This window comes from Centrocercus urophasianus, unplaced genomic scaffold (assembly GCF_019232065.1).
Source record: "Centrocercus urophasianus isolate 14NV4802_14NV808 unplaced genomic scaffold, USGS_Curo_1.0 seq_10, whole genome shotgun sequence".
Taxonomy (NCBI): Eukaryota; Metazoa; Chordata; class Aves; order Galliformes; family Phasianidae; genus Centrocercus; species Centrocercus urophasianus.
This window is the reverse complement of record NW_024884142.1, coordinates 95,559,199-95,579,196: the sequence shown is the minus strand read 5'-3', so window position 1 is coordinate 95,579,196 and position 19,998 is coordinate 95,559,199. Positions and strand designations below refer to the sequence as shown.

General features: G+C 47.1%; 1 protein-coding gene across 2 annotated transcripts in view; it reads left to right on the top strand.

The window, feature by feature from the left end:
- The first annotated feature begins 11,172 nt into the window (after positions 1-11,172).
- The window catches only part of PELI1 (pellino E3 ubiquitin protein ligase 1), a 44,026-nt gene continuing 35,200 nt past the window's right edge, over positions 11,173-19,998 (top strand). For both annotated transcript variants that reach the window (XM_042821470.1, XM_042821461.1), the window contains exon 1: positions 11,173-11,260. The gene's annotated coding sequence lies outside the window, so the exon portion shown is untranslated. The remainder of the gene's footprint in view (positions 11,261-19,998) is intronic.

The following is a 19,998-nucleotide window of genomic DNA, read 5'->3' as shown; positions in this document are numbered from 1 at the left end:
ATTTCACAGTTCTAAAGACTTCTGATAAAAACAAGATGAGAAGAGGAAATTCGGGAAACCCAAAATCAGAGAAACTGTGCACAGTACAGAAAGGTTGGGTGCAGGTGAGAGGTGGATGCCCTGGGCATCCCTGTGCCCCAGGCTTTGCTGCTATGAGTGGGAATAGCTGCTGCTCTCACTGGGCCACACCGAGCTGTTCTCAGCAATTTCCTTGATTTTAAACAATGTTGCAAAATGGAAATTCATGGGATCTTGGCCCTCTCTTGACCCTGAGAGGTTATTAGGTGACTTCTGCTTTTAGGAGAGCACACAGAACATTTCTGGCCATGCAGATCAAACGAGAGTGCTGCTCCCCACCCGAGCAGGTCAGCATGCAGTGCTGGGGCACTGTGGCTTGACAATGTCTCTGTTTAGGTTTTAATTACTGGGTCACCATTCCTCCCCTGTATGGAGAGGAGCCTATTCCTTTGCCTGTTCTCCTTCTGTGGAGGTGTTATGTAGTCTAGACAGGGCTGGGACCCACACCACCACTCCTCCACTCTTTTAGGTGTCCTGATGAAAGCACAAGTGTGATGTGACTCACCACACTTGCTTGCACAGAAGGAAAACTCATTTATTGCTCCCCTCTCTCACACCTTCTTCACATAAAATGAAGAATGCCAAACCACAGTTCCAAATCCTCCAGCTTGTTTTGTGGACAGCTGCCCTTGGGAGGACCCTGGGCAGATTGGGCCAAGGAACAACCTTTCCTTTTTCCTGTGTCCATGAAGACATTAGGAGACTGGAGCTGGTAGGGTTTCACATGCAATGATTTTAATGGGTGCTGCCTAAACTGAGACTGGGTCCTGCGTTCTACTGAGACCTCAGGATGTCAGGATGAGCTCACAGCACTTTATGGTTTCTGGCAAACCACTAACAACTGAGAACAAACACACATGGCATCAGCTCCCACTGATCTCAAAATAAAATGCAGGATTTTGAGGAGAAAAAAAAAAAAATTGCTGTTTGCTTCAAGCACGGCTTCAAGGAATGCAGAAAACCTTTGATCTCCCGAGGCTTTGTGCAGCACAGCTTTCAGTTCTAGGAGTGCTCCGCTTGCATCCTGTTGGGTGTACATCTTAATATAGTTAATTTCTTCAATGCAGGGAAAAAAAAAAAAAGTTTGCCTGCCTCATCTGTAATAGCAGGCGAGATTTGACTTGATGTATTTAATTACGGCGGATGGCACAACTGATTTCTTAGTCATTAATAAATGTATGAGGAACACATGAGTAAATGAGCTATTACACTAAAAATAAACAGCCCCCAAAAGTTACCAAAACAAGGAATACACAATAGGGTGGAATAGGATGGCAGGTGCTGCACGCAAGAAGAAAACTCCCCTGCTCATGTAGGTTAGACAGCCATAGCAATAATGATGTGTTATTACTACTTCTTAATGTATTGGCTACTGTTGCTGTTCTATAATATAGCAACTTTGGTCCTTGGGGTGCTGAAGGCTGGTGGTGAGGAAACATGGGTTAGGTTTGCTCTGACACCCTAAATAAATCACTGCATAATGCAGTGTGCTGAGGGGACCCCATCCTTCATCAGGAAGAAAGAACTTAAAAACCATATGGCTGATGACTGTGCTACAAGGATATGTTCTCTGCAAGGTCTGTCTGCTCCCTTTTCATTAGAAATGTCGTATTTTTACCTTCTTTTCCTTCTGCTTCCCCTTATTCTTGACCTTGTCCTTAATATCAGTAGCTTGCTCTAATAAATAATGTAGCATACAACCAGTTGTGGTCTGATCTTAGGTGGCAGATGGCCAAGAACTTAGCAATGCTTGTGGCATATAAGGGATCTCTACGCTGCTCCCTTTGGGTGTTGATCTGACACCAGAGGGACACGGTGATTGTAGCAACAAGTTTTTCTCACTGTGTGCACGATCACCTCAGATCAGCACATGGACAAAGTATATAGGAGAAAATAATTGCATACTGAACAAGGTTGCAGCTTGCAAATGGTTCCCATACAAAGAGTGAGGTATCCCCAGTGATCCATTCAAGTGTGATGTTTTGCCTTTTTTTTATGCTACATGACTAATGTTGAGGTTTCCATAAGAAAACTTATTTGTTTGTTTTGTTTTGTTTTGCTTCAAAGTATCTTTGCTTTTAAAATGAGCTTTCCTTTTACAAATGACTTCAATCATGAACAATAAGGGGGAAAGTGCTGCTTTTCAAGGGTTCGGTGACTTGGAGGGAGAGTGAGGCAACTTTAGTTTCAAGCCAAATCAAAGACCTCAGCTGACCCCTCAAAAACTGGGGGAATCTTTTCAGGTCTATCATGATTCAAGAGTGACTGCAAAAGGCATCTTCGTTCCCTGTCTAAGGCAGAGGCTGAAAATCAAGCGTGGCTCCTCTACAGTGAAATAGTGGGTAGAGTTGAGGAGTATGGGAGTGGAAATCTTTTTATGCAAGTGTTTGGAGCACCTCTGCTTCCCACTTCCAGCCATAGCAGCCGATATCAGGCCAATTGCTTCAGCATGTGGCCAGGGCACAGGATGAGTTGTATCCTACACCAGGTCGTCCTCAGAGGCTGTCTGAAGCTGGTTGATGGCTCTCTGCCATGGGGCCATGGGGTGGCTCTTGCAAGCTGCCCAGAGATCACATCAGGATGAAATGTGTGAGTCTGGGGACACAGTCCCAGTGGCATCACTTAGGAGCACACCTGAATGTTCCTCCTGCATGCCTTGTAGATATTGCTGAGGAATGAGAGCAGGCACTGCATCAAGAAATCCGCATATTGAGAAATTTCACTTCACATAGTGAAGAATTCATCCCTCAGCCGTCATACAGAGCAACTCTGCCACGACAGCTTATGCATGAGACATGTTTACAGCTTCCGTAAACCATTTTCAGAGCCACAGAACAAGTTATTTTGGGATGCTCTGTGCTGAAGGCGACTTCTCCATGGTGACAATTTCGTGTGCCTGCTCTGCTCTGTGATTCTGGCTTTGAAATAATGCTGGCTTTCAGATGCAGGCCCCATGTCTGCATGTGCAGGGTGGTGGCTTGGTACTCTCCTCATCATGCTGTCAGTAGATGCAGTTCTTGAGGAGTTCCCACCCAAAAGCCACCATTTTGTGTGGCACCAATGTCAGCTTTCCTTAACCCATCGCACTCAGCTTTCTGGAAGAACACCAGGTTTTGCTAACAAGCCAAGTTTCTAGGTCCCTTGGCCTCCTGAACAAACGGGAGTGGATCAGAGATGTCTCTGGCGCAGAAGGACAGCTTCTGACCTTTGACTATGGGGATTTGAAGCCCAGCAGTGACTTGAGCTCAGCATGCATTGGCCCCAAGGCTCCAGGGCGGACCCACAGCTTCTCCCGGTAGAGGTCACTGAAATCCAGTGTCCTTAGGCCACGCTGATGGCAGCTCAGGTGTCAGGTCCCTCAGATGGCATGTTGGCTGTGGACCAATCTTGAGCCACAAGCTACAGAAGGAAGAGATGCCTTTGCAGTGCTGTCCTAAGTGAGCACATTCTGCTCCTGTCCCCTTCCAGATTCCACTTATGGCTTCAGCACTTCTGCATTCCCAGTGAGGAGCTGTGACCTGACTCTGCAAGCGTCTGCACTGCCATCTGCCAAACAAGGTGCTAGCGAGTGTGACTAGTAGGATCCAGAGCTGGCCCTGGGATTGCAAAGTCTCTGTATCTGACTAAAAATGTATCATTTTTATTAAAGCCATGTGCCCATGGAAAACCTCACCCGAAGCCTGATGGCTCTTGTTCCTCCCCCACCTGCCTGTGGGGGATACAGGAAGCACAGGGCCTTGGGAGACACCAGCAGCATGACCTACAGTGCACACTGCAGGGTGTTTGCAATGGAGAGACATTCAGATAGCTGTGGCCTTCCTGGCTATGTTTTTTGCACGAAGAAGGTACAGAGTTCATAATAAACATTGCATTCAGTTGTTATCACATTAACCTCACAGCCTGGTCTGTGGGGATGAGGGATGAAGTCATGAAAAGTCCATATATTTGGATTGTGATCATGTAGACCCTGATAATCTGGTCCACGGTGCATGGGGTGGAGCTGGCAGCAGCTAAAAGCACAGGCTGCAATGCTGATAATGCCTGTGCCTGTGTTCGTGGGGTGAGGAAGGGGATTACAGTGAACACATGTATGCCTTCCTTCAGTGCAAACTCCTCTGCCCGGGGCATGGGGAGGGAGTGCAGAGCTTGTGTCGGGTGTGCATTTGGATTGCAATGACGGTGAAAGCAGATTTTATAAGCGGGTTGTGTTCAAGTAGCTTCAGCACAGAAAGGAGCGGATCAGGCAGAAGCTGCAGGGATTACTGCACTTGCTAATTAGCTCACACATGAAAGCCCAGTGAGCCATCAGCAGATGCATGAGTGCCACGCTCAAGCACGCATGAGCACCCAGTTATCTCACGCTGGAGCACCCAGATAGTGCCTGCATGAGCGCCCAACTCATCCCCAAGTGAGCCATGATTAAAGTCAGCACAAGGGCCTGATTAATTTACTCGAGAGACTTCTTCAGCTCATAGCTAGGCACCCAGCCAATTCATGCATGAGCACAGAACCAGTGTAGGCAGGAGCACCCTATGACCTCATGCTGGAGCACGTGAATTGCTCTGGGTCCAAACGGGTGATGCAGAAGCTGCTCACTGGCAGTAAGATCTGCATTTTGGCTGCTGGTTGTTTGAACCAGTGCACCTGGACCAGAACCACCTCCATCCTGTGAGCAGGGATGACAACCAGAGCCACCTGCTGGCACAGCCACAAACACCTGCCTCCACTCACCTGCTTGGGTTTAACTGCAGCTGCTGCTTGTTTGTTGTCAGCTTTATTCCATGTTGCATGACCTAGTAAACATTAATAAACAGTGCTGGCTGGGACAAAATTACAAGTAATAACCAGGTAAGCACAAGCAGATTTGCACAAGAAAGAAGGAAAGGAGGTGCCTATGTTTGAGGCACTAAAACAGGCTAGGAGCAAGCTCTGCTGAGTGTAAAGCCCCATTTGTTCCCTTTGCTTTGGAACAGACTTGCTTCCTATAGATCTGAGCTAACGTGGGGAAAACCAGCTTAAGCCTAAGGAAGAGTGAGCAGAGCTTTGTGCTGCTTCAGAGGGAGCAGCACAGTCCCAGCACGGGGCTGGAGCTCCAAGAAAAAGTCCATCCAACCACACCACACACTTCTGGAGATGTGGTGCTAAGCAGGGATGGGGAGGGCTGAAGTTAGGAAGTCTTAGAATAAACAAAAAGAATAGCTTTCCCTCTTCCTGAAACTTAAACTAGAAGCTGGCTTTGTTTTTATTATTGTTTTATTCAGTTAGGTTGCTGCTGGTGAGCCGTTCTCGCAATGAAAAATTTACAGGGCCAGCTAACACTGAGAAGGGTCCTAAATTACTAAATGTAATAGTAAGATAAAGCCACAGCAGGGCAGTGACTTTAATGGAAATAAGCTGCTCGACTTTGCCCTTGAAAGTTTATGGCGTTTAAAACCATTGTAAACATGTCCATGTACATGGATACGGTTTCTATAGCAGCACAGCAACAGTTAAGGGCTTGCTCCCAAACATACCCCAAAGGAAACTAAAAATAGTGTATTCGTTGTATCAAAATCTGTATACATATTCGGGCAGACATACAGAATCCAGGGGTATGTGAGCCTCCATCCTCTTTTTCCCTCATTTCTGACAGGGAGCTGGGGAGTATGCTGGACCAGAGCCCAGGATGGAGTGACGCTGTGAGTGCTCATTGCTTGCTACCAGCTCTGCTGCAGCCACAAGACCTGTATGACCATTGGGTTTTATTGATTTTTACCTAAATCTTGGGTTCATGGGGTATATGTGGTGCACCTGCCTTCCTGCAGCAGGGATGGGTGCAGATTGGGATGCCCACATCTGCAGCAGTGTAGGAAAGGCACTGGCAATGGGATGCAGGGCATGGTGGGGGGTTGTGGAAGTTTTCTCTTGCCTTTGAATCAGCATTTAACCAGGTCAGGAGCTGGCTGCTCATCAAGGCAGGGCAGAAGTCTTTCCTTGCTTCACCATGATGGGTCCCAGTTCCATTTCTGGGTGGCTCTCCTATGCTGTCATCAGCAGTGTCCCAGTGCAACCCAAGGTAATCTCCAAAGCAGAGATCTGTGTTCCTATGGTTTCAAAGTAGGAAAGAGGCAGGGAATGCCTTTCCTGGGAAGAAGCATCCTTCAGAATCTTCCCACCTCTTGACCACACACAGTGGCTTTGAAGCGACAGCATTCTCCTTGGCAGGAGTGCAAAAATGCATTGCATCGCTGAGAGTATACTGCACATTGCAGCACAAAGATGCACAGCAGAGAAGCTGGCCAATGCATGCAGTAGGTACAGCATGTCAAAACCAACACCAAGAAATTTAACTTGATGCAAAGCAATGGGTTTCAATGCAGAGATAAGCACTCAGAACCTGCTGCTGGCTATAACTTGCACACAGAGCACGGTTACGCTAGGCTATTTCCATGCACTCTCACAGAACAGCTCAGTATTTAGGAAAACGCTAAATACAAAGTCAAATAAAATGCAGGAATACATAAATCATATCATTCATCAAGGAAACATTTTACTTCTTCCTTAAGTTGTTACTTCATTTACAGCAGCAGCCATCAGCTCTCAGCATCCAAAAGATGCAGTGAGAGTTACCCAACCACAGCCAGCATCAGCAGTGCCTGCCCGGTCATAGCACCAAAGCAGGGGATCTTGGCCAGCTCTACTCATCCTAAGGTTATCCCACTTTCACAGCAAAAAAGCCTGCTGATTTTTACTTATTCCTTGCTATTAACAGGCGTTCTCCTTCATTTTAAACAAGTATCACATGCCGTAATGTTAATGAATGACAGGTCTCTGCTAATTCATTCTTCACGAGGGGATTTATCACAGGCATTAATTTGCAAACCGATGCCATCAAGAAGAAACGCTGCGTTTGAGGATGCCCACCCAATAGAAGAGCTTTCTCATCTCTGAGATGCCCACAAAAAGTCATGCCCACCTCCTGTCAGGGCTAAATGGCATTTTTGGCTTTGGCCGTGCATTCCCAGCCAGTCCCATGCAGGCTGTGCCAGGGGAGAGCCCAGACATTCTGTCTCCCTGCTGATTTTACTCATGGGTTATTTAAAGCAGGCATCGATAGCTCTGTGCCGAGGCAGCTGAGCGCAGCCATCGATGGCTAATGAAGGTGAATGTCAGAAGTCATCATCACAGTGATTAGTGTAATTAAGCCGAGCTGCAAAATGCCAGCAGGAGCAGCAGCAAGTCCCTCTGATAGGAGGTTTGCCTCACTGGGTGGAAATCTAGGCACATCCTACACATCTGGGTGCACTGCTGCTGGCTTACTCCTGGTTGCCCTTTGAAGCTCTCCTGCCGTGCTTGCTATATTTCTTTGTGTTTTCCTTACAATGAGGCAAACAGTGAGGATTTTCCTGGCTGGATCATAAGCCCTGGAGCTTGCACCTCCAAATTCTGTCCCTGCAAAGAAAAGCCTACCAGGCCCACGTATTTTCTAGAGGGCAAAAGACTTCTCCAGCAGAAATTCCAGTGGAGCTTCTGTTGATTTGTCCTTACTGCCTCTGTATTGCACCTCTTCTCCTCATTCAAGCCTCCTGCCATGACGTCACTTCAGTTCATCCTCTCCCCTTCCCAAGCCATAAAGCACAGGTGAAAATATCTAGCTGCCTACCTGAGGAGGCTGATATGCGGATTAATTAATATTTCTGAAGTGCCTCAAAAATTGCTGAGTGTTATTGCTACATAACAACTGTTGCTACGCAGGGAAAATTCCTGCAGCCAGATCCAGGCGTGGACACCGCACCTATGTTTCCTGCCCTTGCCGAGGTCACAGCCTGGCTTTGCTATGAGCACAGAGCCAGAAAAATCCCCGTTTTGGCTTCCTCAACACTTCACTTGTGCCGTTTCTGCAGCTTTTTGAAGTGCCCCATCAGACGTATCCGTGTGCCCCATTCCAAAGCATCCCAGGTGGCGTTTTTGGTGGGCAGCTCATCTTCCCTGGGCAACCAACAGTACCCAAAGCAGGGCCAACAGCCTGCCACACAGAGCTGTTTGTCTCCCACGGCAGAAGTAGGGAGCAAGGGTGGGTCTGCCACGCTTGGCAGGCCTGGATACCACACCTCAGCATCCGAGTGACTCACAGGGCGCTCAACCAAGAGGCAGTTTAAATTCTCCTCCTCTTTTCTTGCAACTAGGCAACAAGCTTTTTTTAAAAAAAACAACGTGTTTTCTCCTAGTTTCCCTGCTGGGAATGTCTCATTTTCCATGGCTGAGAGCATTGCTGTAGTGGGCGTCAATTTGGTCATTGCACAGAGGAAGAGAGATGAGTTGGGTTCCATCAGTGGACTTTGTGGTCCATCATCAAGCCTCAAAGACAATGGAGACGTGGACTAATTAAGCATGTCCTGAGTGGTTTTCTGGTCCTGAGGCCAGCTGGTGATGTACCAGTGCTGTCAAAGTTTTCTGTGACCTATCAAAGCTGCTTCCTTCAAGATGTCCCCAGCTCAGACATTCTCCTAACCATTCCAGGGCAATAACTGGCCTGGAATAAAATGATGCTGAGTTCCTAGCAGCTGTCATTTTATTGTCATGGAAGCAGCCAACATGCCCTATGACCACCTATCACCAGGCCATTAGACATTTGTCCTTCCATGGAGGAACACTGTGTCTCCCTTGGGGCCATGCAGGAATCAACAGAACCACCAGATCCCCAGATGGTGCACGGTCAGGGCAAAGCATTTGCTAGGAAGGTGGTTTGCTGGCTCCTGGTAGCAAGTCTGTGCTTTCACAGCTCTCTGATTCCTTATACGCTGCAATAAGCTGCTGTAACTCAAGTCTACAGGCATCAGCCTAGGACAGAATGTTCTCCATTGGGTAATATTCAAAGAAAGGCTTTTTCCTCTCCTCACCAGTGTCATGGGTACTTACTTCAGAGGAACGTGCAAAAATCAAGGGGCTGCAGGAGGAGTTTTGCAAGGTGGGAGCACAAGGATGCAACAAATCAAATTCAGGGTTGAAAAACACACAATAACATGCAACAGTAGGAGGTGCTTTCATCTTTCAGGTGGAAGCAGCAGGTTTTGGTGTTGGCTGAAATTATTTGGGAACAAGACACAGCCATTAACTGGATTCCAAAAAGCAAAAGCAAAACAAAAACCATTGGTAGCATCCAGAAACAGACCTCAGGGAAGAGGTCAACACAAGTGGCTGGGGAGGGCCCAGGTGAAAATCCCCCTGCAGCAACCACTAAACAAACATTTAGACAGAGCCCATGGTGGCCTCCTTCCTTTTGTCTTCTTACTGAGGATGTCAGCCTCAGACACTATGTTGAGGGAGAGCCAAGAAAGGAGTATTTCCATGTTACCACACAGTTCATGTGTCTTAAATGAAAGCTGCCATGGGTCTTCTGGCACAGAGCTCCCAAGCAGAAAGCATGACGTTGTTTTCTATAACATACGGCAGGAGAGGTGGGGAGGGGGGCCAGGGGGGAAGGCAGGGGAAAAAAAGTGCTCTGGCTGCTTAAATTGAATGTAAACAAAGACATACAGACATCTGTGGTTTTGTGTGTTTCCATGGGATCACAGATCTCAAAAGCTGCTTTGTTTCTTCAGCTAACCTGTGGTTGCACATGGCACAAACTGATGCATCTGAGGTCCAGCAGCAGTAAGAAGTGGGGACTAGTCTTTGCAGTGCTGTGGTCTGCTGCTTGCAGATGGGCTTTGTGGCACAGAGGCTTAGTTTTAGCCTGCCTTGGTTTCCATGTGCATCAAAGGGGCTGTGAAGATTCCCTCTGAAGCAGTCCCATGCTGCTCATCACTGGGCACCTCACAGCCCACACACCTGACCCATCAGTGTATCGATTTGCTCAACCCTTCCAGCGAAGAGCTCAGCTTTGACTCACGGTTGAAAGCATTTCCACCCGCCTGTGGGCTGACTCACTAGTGGAGGACAGATCACGGCAGCACGGTGCTCACCGTGTGTTGTGCTCACGGTGCCCAGTGACTGTCATTCAGGCCCGAGTCACCTCGCACCTCCGCTCAGGATCAGCCAAGCAGCCCTCAGAGCTGTCAGCTGGCCTTCTCCACGGGGCTCTCTTTCATCCTGTTCTCATCACCACCCCGCCAGTTTCTCTCACAGGAGGACAAGGGGCTGCAAAGCACACAGAGGGCATCCAGAACCTCCTCCTTTCCCAGTTTGTTGTGGATGAGCTGACACTTCTGTGGGTCTAATGGAAGCCTAGAGCTCCTCACAGGGAGTGGAGGGGCAACGCTGAGCTCTGCACTCTGGGGACGGTGACAGGGCTTGAGGTGATGGTGTGGGGCTGGGTCAGGAGAAGGTTTGGGGGTTGGGGAAAGGCTTTGTTGCAGAGGGTGATGGGCTGCCTCCATTGGGCACGGCCCCAGTGCCAGAGCTCAGGGAGCGTTGGGGCAGCACTCTCAGACACAGGGTTTGCGTTCAGGGTCTGGAGCACAAGTGTTGTGGGAAGTGGCTGAGGGAACTGTGATTGTTCAGTTTGGAGAAGGGGAGGCTCAGGGGAGACCTTATGGCTCTCTCTAAATCCCTGAAAAGAAGGTGTAGGGAGATAGGTGTTGGCCTTTTCTCCCATGTGACAGCAATGTAGTGGCCTCAAGCTGCACCAGGGGAGGTTCAGGTTCGGTATTCGGAAACAATTCTTCTCCAAAGGAGCAGTGACGCAGTGGCACAGCTGCCCAGGGAGGTGGTGGAGTCACCATTGCTGGAGGTGTTCAAGAACAGTGGAGATGTGGAACTGGAGGACGTGGTGATGGGTTGATGGGATGATCTCAGAGGCCTTTTCCAACCTTGATGATTCTGTAAACCTACGGTTATATATATTCGTATATTACACCTACACACAACCCCCCTTTACACCGCCAGACGATGGCACTACAACTCCCAGCATGCCCCGAGCTCCAGGGCCGTCACCCCGCCCCCTGACCCCGCCCCCCTTTAGCCCCGCCCACAGACGGTTGGGTGCGCGGGCGCGCGGCGGCAGCCGACCCAGAGGTCTGGGTGAGCGGAGCGGCGGCTGGGAGGTGCGTGGTGAAGGCGGTGTCGCCCGGCTGTGCGTTGCTCTCCGCCTGCAGAAGGCAGTCCGTCCGTCAGTCCGTCGCTGCTCGGCGCGTCGCTGCGGTCCCCCCTGCCGCCTCAGGGAGCCGCGAGCTCCTCTCCCGCCTGCTGCCGCCTTCCTGCGGTAAGTCCCGCGCCCGCTGCGACGCAGCCCGCCTCCGCGCGGCCGTACGGCCGTAGGGAGCCGCTCGGGGCCTGCCCCCAGCCCCGCTTTGTGCTGCGGGCGGCCGGCTGCAACCTCCTTGGCCGTTTTGTTTTGTTTGTGTTGTTGTTTTTTCTTTCCCTCTTCAATTCCTTTTTTTTTTTTCCCTTCCCCCTTCCCCCCTTTTCCCCCCCCTCGTGCCTTTGTGCCGGTCGCTTGGCTTCCCGTGCGGTTTTGTTTCCTCCCCGCTCGCCGTCTCCGAACGGATCGCCGTGTCTTTGTGACGGAGCGGCAGCCAGCCATCCTCGATGTGGGGTGGAGAGTGGGAGGGGTGGTAGGGAATGGAGGGGGAGATATTAAAAATAATTTTACGACATCGCGCTATCTTTAGACTCCGGATGCTTTATGGACTCGGGGGTTTGGGGTAATCCCCTTTTCCCCGAGTGGAGCAAAGGGAGCTGGCGGCTCGGCGAGGCGCGCGGCACAAAGGAGCTGTGCGGGCTGCCCCCCGGCCCGGCGCTGCACCCACCCCGCTGCGGGCTCTCGTTGAGCTGCCGGGCTGAAAGCTCGCTCTGAGAGCCCTCGCTCCTGCCCTCCTCCCCCGTCGGCTCTTTGTGAGCGGCGCAACTTTCACCGAATGCGGTTTCGGACGGAGCTAAGAGCTCGCGTGCCGCCTCCGGGAGCAGCGGAGGGCGTTGGAAAGGCGGCTGTTGTGTTTTGTACCCGGGGCTTGCTTGTTCGTTGCGTTTTCGTTCCCTCTCCCCAAAAGCTGCTGTTGTCTGAGCTCTGCGAAGCGCTGCTTCGTAGTTGAGCCGTGCCTTTTAAAGGCCGCTCGTTTGTTTTCTTCGGGACTGCCAAGCCTTCAGAACGTGCTTCTCGGTGAGTGGAGGCATCGGGCAGCCTCGGTTCCATATCCAGGCAGGGATGGCTTTATTTGTTCCATTTGGAATCTGCTGGGGGCAGAGGGCTGTTTCCGGTTTCTGTTGGGCAGCATTTCATATTGCACAAAGGAGAAGCCGGGTGACCTGTTGATGATGCATCTTTCGTCGCTTTGTGCTGAGAAGCGAAGCTGGGTTAGTGGAGACGAGGGCTTTCCCGGCTGGGTTTCCATTTGCATGAGCGGTGCGGTCTGTGCGGCTTTGTGTCTTAGGCCAGCGCTTTCAAAGCGAGTGGTATGGTGGCAAAGTTCACAAGTCTGCACCGGACATCCCCTCCTGCTCTCCCCTACCTCCTGCCTGCAGGAAAAGCCTGGGTGGTAGGAAACTGAGCCAGCTAGCTGGAAAAGTTAGGCCGTTTTTGTGCCCTTTTCCCTTACAGGGCACGAAGTATCCTAACTGCTTCTTAAGCTCTATTTGTTGTGAATGGCCGGGCAGGAAGCTTTCTGAGCACATCTTTGTTATGTTTAGGCACTCGCAGCTTGCCTTGAGCTTAAATATCTTCTGTTTCTAATGAACTGGACTTGTAGGAGCACCTCTGTTATACTGAGTGCAGTCTTGTACTTAATGTTTCTGTTCTTACTAAACAATGAAATGTGTTTCTTGGTGTGGCAAGCTGTCATGCTATTTTTTTTTATTTTTTTTTTTGTCTGAAATTGAAATTTCAACTGCTAGTATTTCAATTAAAAAAAAAAGAGTATAAATATTTGTGTTGGTGTAAAATTTGTGTTATAACCACTTTGTGTTTTGGTATTGGTTTATATTAATAAACTAAGTAGAGAAAACAGCATTATTTCACTTTGGGATTTATGGCTAATGACTGTGTGGTTGTAGGTGCCAAGTAGAGCATCATCTGCTTGTAGCTGGTGATATTTAAATTGTTATTAATTTGTAAGGAACTAATTAGAAGTGTATTTTTGTATATAATATCTTCTTAGACAGGATCTATGGAATACAGGAGGACAGAGAACCTGAAATGTTTGTAGATCCTGATCTGTGCTGTGAGCTAAAGGAAGAAGAAAAAGGGTATTTCATGAAAAACAAAGTCGTCTTTAAGGGCATGCTTGTAAGCTAAGTTGGGCAGTTGGTTTGGAGCTCTTGAAGGATGCTAATAATTGAAAGTACTTGTTGCTAGGCTGGTCACTGCATGTCTTGCTGATTAGGCCATAGAAGTTTTGACTGTAGGTGGCATTAAAAGGAAGAAGTCCTCAGCTCTTTTCCTTCCAGACATTCATTCCTTAATCTTCAGATTCACAAGTGTGCTGACAGACTGTCAAAGGAAGTGACAGCAAAGAGATGGTGTAGGAAGTAGGTCAAGCTCTGCTGAATACTGCTGAGATAGTTTCAGTGGAAAAAAAGTAAGCATGTCTCCATCTGATCTAGTTTCTGTTTCCTTTCTATCTACTGGTTACAGGAGTTGCCAGTGAACCTTACCCTCCTACAGCGGTCTCCAGGTCCTACTGAAATGAACATTGTGTCCCTAATCAGGTGCAGTTAGGCTGCCTGGATGGAAGGCCTGGTGGTGAGGAAAGCGAAACAGCAGTTTCGATCTGGTTCTGTGCAGTGCTGGGTGCCCACAAATTGCCAGCTGAGCAAAGCTGAAGTGGTCCTTTGTTTTCCTGGAGGCCTGAGGCAGTTTGGTGGGTGGATTTCCATTCGGGCTCCTTCACTGTGCTGCTGAGGTTCTGCTGGGGGCACTCTGGAGCAATATGGTAGTGTTGTGGAGTGTTCTTTGTGGCCATGCTGTTTGCCAGTGGAAGTTAAAATTGTTGCAAGTATCTGTAATATTTCTTGTTTGGGTTGTGGTTTGAATATAACTCAAAAACCTGTGAGTTTAAGAAAAAAAAAAATCAAAATCTTTGGCATGCTGCAAGTTATCCTTAAGTTACAAAAAAGCAAGCTGCCTCGTTGCTGCTGACAACGTGATCTGCAGGAAAATTACCATCTTGCACTATGAATGTGTTCTGATCCAGGTGTCCTGTATTTACACTGTTTTGAAGGCAGGTATTACTCGTATGTAGAGGTGGTGCTTCAGTGCTTGGCCCAGGTAAGTGCATGGCTTAATGGCTGCCTGTGTCAGCCTTCTGTCATGGCCTTCTTCTGCTGACCCTTGTCACACCACTTGGAGCGGCAAATGCGCTTAGATATTGAAATGACCTTTCTGCAGTAACCTGGTAGTCATGAGGGAATACAAAAAGTTGAGCAGTGTGTGCCCTGGCTGTTGAAGCCACCTTCAGAATGTCTCTGCAGGATGATTCTGTTGATTTTGTTGGCCTCCCTTCACCATGCTGAAGGTAGGTGGTCATCTAGTTTCAGTAAAGGCTGTGAGGGGCTTCTAAAGGATGCGAGCTCAAGTGTGAGCTAGTCAGCAGATTTGTTTGATTCGGACTGGTTGGAAGCATTTGGTTAAAGATTAATGGTATCCTCAGGTCCTCGCCATGTAGGAACGTGGTTTGGTTCATGAATAGGTAATAAAAGTTAATCTGTTGACCTTGTTTCTTAATCCATGGTGCTGCAGTCAGTCGTAGTTACTTGCCTGCCATGCATGGTATGTACTTACATAAATGCCTAAATTTTAGGCTCAAAGCTCTTGTACTCAAGAGCAGAGTGGATCAATCCCTGCAGTGCATTTCGGGCTGCCATTCTGGGAGTGTTCTCTGTGACTGTTCTGAGGTGTATGGCACTTGGCAGAGGAGAAGCCCCTGGCCCCATTGCTGCATTCCCGTTGGAGAAAGGATTTACTCAATTCATGCTCAGATTGCAGTACTTTTCCTTCCTCGCCAGCAGAGTATGTTACAGAAGACTTTGTCATGCAGCTCAAAATGTTCTTGATCTTCCTTGATGTCAGCTATATGGTGATGTCAGCCAGATGTTTTCCTATACCGACACTGTTTGCAGCAGTTTAATTGCATAAATGTGTTTTCAGAAGGGCCAAAAGTATTCTTTTGGGGAGGCTTTTAGTAGTAGAGAGATTTGGGGCTGAGAGGTGCTGATCTGGCTGTATTAGATAACAGTGGGCTTGGGTATGTGTCAGTGGGGGAAAATGTGCCTTCTAATTGACAAAAGTTAATCAAAGTCTGTAAGCTAACAGGCTGACAAAAGCTTGCCTGCAAGTAAAATACTTGGGCAGATAACCCTGACTGTTTTGGCAGAAAAGCTTTTGTTGCTAAATGCTGTGTTTCTGTGTTTGTTTCTTTAGCATTTGCTATAGTGGCTGATGCTCTGTTGTGGGCTAATCTATAGAGTAGTACAGAAATGAAAAGCAAGCAAGGTAATAAAAAAATGAAGTTAGACTCGGACCAGAAGAGATCTGTGGATTATTTTTCTTAAGCAGGATAATTGGAGTAGCTACTAGAGAATGCCTTCTTGTGTGTTGAGGTTGCAAGTAAATTGGATACATCAAAAATGTTTTGTAGGTGTTTGCAAGGTATGGAATTGGTGCAAGTTTGTTGAGTAAGATTTGCTGGGTGATGCAGAGGTAGGACTCCAGGAGGAAAAAGGAAAAACTGCCTAGCCAAAGCTGTTTTTAAGTAGACTGCTATCAATGGATTATTGCATCTGTTGCCTCTTGATTTACTTGCTTGTATGTACTCAGCTACGTCTATTTCAAATACGTATTATATGACCATTTGGACTTCATTACAAACAGTTAAAAGTGCTCTTTCTTGAACTGGGGTAGCAATTTTTTTCACAGACAAGGTGGGTGATATGAGACCAAAACTTCTGTAAGGAATATTCTGTAATATTCTGGAAGATTTGCATTAAAATTGGGGGAGTTCAAGCCTGTGAGAGGTTTCTGGAGGCAGAGTAAGAGCAAACCTGGATCTGATTCAAGTATCTCACCCTGAGCGGTCTGTTTGTCGCTGCTGCTGCCCAATTGTTTGTCTGAATGGAGCAGGCAGGGATTGGGAAGTAGCAACTGCTGAGAGTTTCTGCTGCCTTCTGCCAGTTCCTCCTCTAGGAGGGTAGCCCCGTAACCTGGTTAACAGCATTAATGTTTTAGTTGTTCTTTAGGTCAGAAGGTCCGACTGGCATCTCTGGGTTACATCTACCATCGGTTCCTTCTGTTGTCAGTCACTGAGCAGTATTGAATAGATAGATAGGACTTGGTGTTAAAAACATACGGACTGGAGTACTTCAACTGTGTTTTATTTGTCCTAAGAAAATTTATCATGTATAATAATAAAAGCTGTCTCTGAAGAGCTGCTATTTAAGAAGTCTCAAGGCTCCTTTTCTCTTAAATGTTAATGTGTATTGATTTTTTTCTGATTTTTCTTTTTTCTTTTGATGCCATCCTGATATTCTTTCTACTTTATGAAACAGTTGTAATTCAGTGCTTTTACAAGAATAAATATTGTCTTAATCGTGGCTTAACAAGATTTGGCTGGGAGGTGAGTAATGGTTTTTCTGTCATATCATATAGCCCGAACTATTTATTTGTTATATGGTTAGGGGAAAAAAATCCAAAATGCATCACACGTGGAGTCTCACTATCAAGTAATTAACTTCCTTTTAAAGAACTTGTTGCTCATTTTCCTTTTGTAATGCACCTCTTGGGATAAGCTGCTAATTCTAAAAATGTCAGTTCTACCATTTCCCAGTAACGTATTTCTTTCTTTGTTTGCTTTTTCCCCAAGCCACTTAAGTACTCAGAGGCATGTTTAACATGTAAGAAAATAAACCCAACTAGGTGTTTAATAAATACTGCACCTCGCTGCATTTTGCTCACTGCTCTATTTCAAGGCTAGCAGAAGATGACTGTAAACTTCATTTCTTAAGTAAGAGTACAGGGGCCTTAGTTAATCAGTCAGGTAGGTTATGTACTTGCCCTTTGGGCTGGCTCCTTTCTGCTGGGCTAGTGCTCTGTTTTGAGTTTAGAGATTGAAAAAGATGTCACTAATGATGTCCAAATCTTCTGAGAAACAAGAGTTCCTTACCTATGGGAAACTGGAGCCACTGATTGTCCGTTGAGCCGTTTCCATAATCAAACTTGTACGGTCAATCCACTTTGTATTTGGGAATACTGTATTCTGAGATCCAGAGCTGCTCACCCATGGTGGGAGTGCATTGGCTGTCCATGAATGGCTTCCACACTGCACTTCTAGTGGTGATCGAAAGCCGAGTAGTTGGAGGGAAGAAGATAGAGATGGCATGTTTTACAGCTTGACTCTGAACGCCTACCAGTGTGTTGGGTGATATTTGTTTAATGTGCCTTCTTTACAGAGATGGGAGAGATCCAGTTCAAATTCCCTGGAAGTCACATGGGCAATCAGGAAAGACTTTCTTAAGAGGGAAAAGATCTGAACCTTTTTCCTCACTTCTCCAGATAGGCGATGCTGAGAATCAGGAGGCCCCAAAGTAGGCCCTTAGGTGTTCCATTTGGTCTTTTTTCTTAATTGTGTGACGATGCTTAGGCAAATCTGTGCTGATAGTGCTGCTGCGTTAGATAAAGACTGCTCTTCTGGTCCTGTCTGCTGTGCCCGAATCTCCTCAAGTTAAACAACCATGTAAATGTGCACCTCATCCCTGGAATGGCAGACCAAGCCAATACAAGTTGTACTGCAGTGCACGTTACTGACTGTAGACAGCTGATCTCTCCTTTGTGCATAGATGACTTTCCCAGCAAAGTCACCCCCTCTTGATCCCTGTGGTAGGTGGATCCATCACTCTACAATCTTTGTTCTTTGATCTTCTGTTAATAAGGTAATTACTATGCTGATGATAGCCCACATCAATTCTTAGAGCATTCATTTGGTGCTGTATGAGAAATAGCTGTACAGTAGAGCTTTCCACTGTAAAGACACTGAATTGGTGCCACAGGAGCTGCTGACTCCTGGTGAAGGTTTCTGAGCAATGCTCAAGGTTATTGCAGAGGCTGGAGCATACAGTGCTAAAGGCAGCAGCTGGGATTTCTTCCTTCCTTTTGGAACAAGAAACAACACAGTATTTTGTTGAGGTGATCACCTGCAGAAGCTGAAGAGCTCAACTGATCTTGCAAGCAGATAATCACATAGGTAGCTTTATTTTTTTTGTGCATGTGTGCACATCTTTCTGGTCACAGGCTAGTTTTGTTAGCTTTGCCCAGGGGCTGTGTGAGTAGCAGATGTGAATGTAGAGTAGGTCCTTGTGCTTGTTGCTCTTGGCTGAGGAAGGCCATGATGCGGTGCTGGAATGTGGGGGCTTAGGGATAGCAGCTGCTTTTCAATTCCTCTGCCAAGCTGTGTGTGTGTGTGCTTCTTGATTTTTTTTTTTTTCCTCATTTTCATAACTATTTACTATGCCACTTGTTGATAAACTATGTGTAGCAGGCAATGAAACTCCTACCTGTACAGGAAAAGCATTAGGAGCATTTTTCCTGCACTCGGTAATGTAAAGGTCCACAAAAAGGAGCATATTGAAGTTGGCACTATCTAAACAGGAGCAGAGATATGAGCGTGATCCAAAAGATAAGGGGAAGGTAAACTTTTACCTTAAAGCTCTGAGGGGCCAGTCAAAGGAAGAAGTGAAGAGCTTGCTTATTGTGTCAGTTAGGCATGTGTAGTGAACATCTGGTGTTTTTCAGTCTCTTAGAGTCCACAATAACAAGTGGCGTAGGCCACTGCTCTCTTACTGGTAGTATGAACAACAGTAACAATCAGGTTTACCTGGCCCTTTTGTTCTGAACTTCAGAACATCAGCTGTTAATAAATAGCAACTTTAACGATCCAGGTAGTACTTGGCTTACCTGTAGAGGTGGCCAAGGTTTTTCTCCCTGCCTTGCTCTGATCAGATGTCAGGCATAGGGTGGTGTGTTTGTCTCCTGCTCCCCAGCCAGAGATAGGGATGGGGCCCCTCTGAAAGCATGATCCCAGATCCCAGGGAGGTATGGGGGGGACATGTAAGCTGTCCCTAACGTGATGAGCAAACATCATGAGAAGTTGTGCTCTGCTGTGCTATCCAACTGGGAGCTCAGTGTTCTTTTCTTACCCTAGGTACTGCAACGTTGGGGGGAGGGATCTGTTTGTGAGGATGGTGTCTGTGAAGCCCCAGATGGATGCTAAGCTCATATCCTTGCCTTCATTTTGATAAAAGTTAAGGAACTCACAGGTGTTGATGCTTGATTTGCTGATGTTTGGAGGCTGCTACAGAAATGAAAATTAGCATTTGGTTCCTAATCAAATCTTGCTCAGCTCTGAGGTATGCAAACTAATGAAGTGCCAATACACGTGAAGCTGGGTGAATAAACTGATAGCACAGTGTGAGTTCCCAAAGTTCACAGTTCTCATTTCTTTCTTCTGCTTTGACTGTGTCGGGTGTTGAGGCATGTGACTGAGGAGCAGGTACAGAACTTGCCTGAGCCACGGTGCTTAGGAGGAAAGCACAATGATTTCTAGTATGAGGAGTCACAACATCTGTTTGTAACCTTTGTCACAAGTGGAACAAATTATAAAATGGTAAATGCAGTTACTCTGCCAGTTGGCATATGCTCAATTTCACAAAGCGTGCCAGTTAGATTCAATACAAATGTTTCCTCAGAAAGATCACCTTGATTTAATTCTTTTTCAGATGCGTAAAGTAGAAATGGTCTGAAGCGTTCTGTTTGTCCTTTAAAGACTGCTATATTTCTAGCTCTTGGCAGACACTGTCCACAAGTACTTCATGTTCCACTGGGCTTATGCCAAATTTAATGTACTGTGTGTACTGAAAGCATCAAAACCAGAGTGACTTCAATTTTAGATTTTCCAGCTACCATTATTGATATTTCTTAGATCTGTTCCATCCAGCCTATCAGTTTAATTTCTTTTT